This window comes from Engraulis encrasicolus, chromosome 17 (genome assembly GCF_034702125.1).
Source record: "Engraulis encrasicolus isolate BLACKSEA-1 chromosome 17, IST_EnEncr_1.0, whole genome shotgun sequence".
NCBI lineage: Eukaryota > Metazoa > Chordata > Actinopteri > Clupeiformes > Engraulidae > Engraulis > Engraulis encrasicolus.
Window position 1 is genome coordinate 13,462,207 of NC_085873.1, and position 2,500 is coordinate 13,464,706.

The 2,500-nt window shown below is 49.8% G+C and overlaps 1 protein-coding gene across 1 annotated transcript in view; it reads left to right on the top strand.

Moving 5' to 3' along the window:
• gpr142 (G protein-coupled receptor 142) overlaps positions 1 to 2,500 on the top strand; it is a 21,968-nt gene that overhangs the window by 1,181 nt on the left and 18,287 nt on the right. The gene's annotated exons all lie outside the window — the stretch shown is intronic.

The window sequence follows — 2,500 nt, forward strand, 5'->3', positions numbered from 1 at the left end:
TTTTGAAACAACAGCGTTTCCCAAGTGAGTGTAGGCTACTGGTGCGTTAGTGAAAGTTATTTCGGGGTCTGTGTGTAAGTAAGTTCTTAGAGCTGCCGTGACTCCCCTCTGGGTTATGTCATGCTAATGTGTGTGTGTGTGTGTGTGTGTGTGTGTGTGTGTGTGTGTGTGTGTGTGTGTGTGTGTGTGTGTGTGTGTGTGTGTGTGTGTGTGTGTGTGTGTGTGTGTGTGTGTGTGTGTGTGTGTGTGTGTGTGTGTGTGTGTGTGTGTGCATGCCTGCGTGCCTGCGTGCCCATGTGTGTGTTTGTGCGTGTTTGTGTGTCTGTGCATGTTTGTCTGTGTGCGTGTTTGTCTCTGTCTGTGTGTGTGGGTGGGAATGTGTGTATGTGTGTGCGTGTTTGTGTGTGTTTGTCTATGTGTGTGCGTGCGTGCGTGTGTGCGTGTGTGTGCGTTTGTTCTATGTGTCTGTATGTGTGGTGAGGGGAGAGAGGACAGCAGGAAATTCGGAGGGGGTCATCCACAGTGACTTGTGAAATCTACGAGGTCGCGCCCCCCCTGGGGAAAGCAACAACAGGCAACAGTGTAGAGCGCTCTCATGTAAGCCGCCAGATGTTTTTTGATGTTTAATGAAATTTCTGGAGCGGCATGGGGGGCGGTGGATGTCCTACTTATTTTTTTATTTTTATTTCTTTGGGGGACTTGGGATACTGGCGTCCTGTAGATGTGTCCCGTGGATGTAACAATAAGGAAATTGCTACTCCCCGCTGCAAGGCAGCAACCCTGAAGCGAGCCCCCAACTTTTACATGACGATGGGCGACCCCCATAGCCTCGAGACCCCCCACCCCCACCCCCACCCCCCACCCCTCTGTTTCAGCGAGCCCCCAACTTGTACAGAAGGAGCCCCCATAACCCCGAGACCCCCCCACCCCTATGTTTCGGCGAGCCCCCAACTTGTACAGAAGGAGCACCCATAACCCCGAGACCCCCCCACCCCTATGTTTCGGCGAGCCCCCAACTTGTACTGAAGGAGCCCCCATAACCCCGAGACCCCCATCCCTATGCCCCCCCCACACACACACCATTAATATACAGTAAACACAGCGGGAGGCAGATGAAGACTGTATAGATTATATAGATGCCCTGTGTGTGTGTGTGTGTGTGTGTGTGTGTGTGTGTGTGTGTGTGTGTGTGTGTGTGTGTGTGTGTGTGTGTGTGTGTGTGTGTGTGTGTGTGTGTGTGTGTGTGTGTGTGTGTGTGTGTGTGTGTGTGTGAGTGCGTGCGTGCGTGCTTTCGTGCGTGCTTTCGTGCGTGCGTGCATGCGTGTGTGTGTGAATGTCTGTCTGTCTGTCTGTCGGTCTCTCTGTCTGTCTGTGTCTGTGATAATGTCCACAGAGGAAGACTGTAAATTCTATAGATAGCGAAGCACAGAGGACAGATGTGGCCTCTGAGACCAATGCCTCAGCGCGGCCGAAACAAAAGAAAAAGACAAAAAAAGATACTGAGCGATCATTAATACTGTAGCACGTGGTGTCCCTCTGGCAATGCTGAAGCCATCTCGGTTATCCGTGCTGTTGTTTTCGTTCCCGGAGTTACACAGATACGATCCAGTACGGATGCAGTCACCGGCCACTGTTGCTGTCGTCCTTGAGCCCTTTTTACTCTGTTCAGGTACACGCCATCACAGCATGAATTATTAAGAAGGCAGTGGAGCAGAGAGAATAGAGAGAGGAAAGAAAGGATGGAATAGAGAGGAAGAGAGGGAGAGAGGGAGGGAGGGAGAGAGAGAGAGAGAAAGAAAAAAGAAAGAAAGAAAGAAAGAAAGAAAGAAAGAAAGAAAGAAAGAAAGAAAGAAAGAAAGAAAGAAAGAAAGAAAGAAAGACAGAAAGATCCATACAGAGAGAGAGCAAGAAAAGAGGCAGAGCAAGAGAGAGAGAGAGAGAGAGACAGAGAGTTTGTGAAAGAAAAGAGGATAGAGGGAAGAGAGTTTGGAGATTGAATGAAGAGCCGATCGAAAGCAAGAGAGTACATTTCTGTTGCAAGTAAGAGGAATCCATTCTCACCGTTCAAGAGCTATTTAACCTGGTCATAAGATCCCAGAGGACTGTCTCGGACAAGCTGCTTGACAGCTCAGCACACACACTCACACACGCACACACACACACCAATACTCTCTCTCTGTGTCTTTCTCTGTCTGTCTGTCTATCTCTCTCTCTCTCTCTCTCTGTCTCTGTCTGTCTGTCTGTCTGTCTATCTCTCTCTCTGTCACACACACACACGCACGCACGCACGCACGCACACACGCACACACAGCCTTAATTTTCCACTGGGGCCACTTCACCGAGTGCTTCTGGCTGTGAAATGACAACTTGCGATGTTGTAGTCTGTCTGCTGAGAGGAAGCTCTCCCTTTGGCGTACTGCTGCACTGTACTGTATACTGTCCGGCTTCTCAGCCTCCATAGGAAAATACTCCAGATTAAAACTAACCGGCAGGGAACATT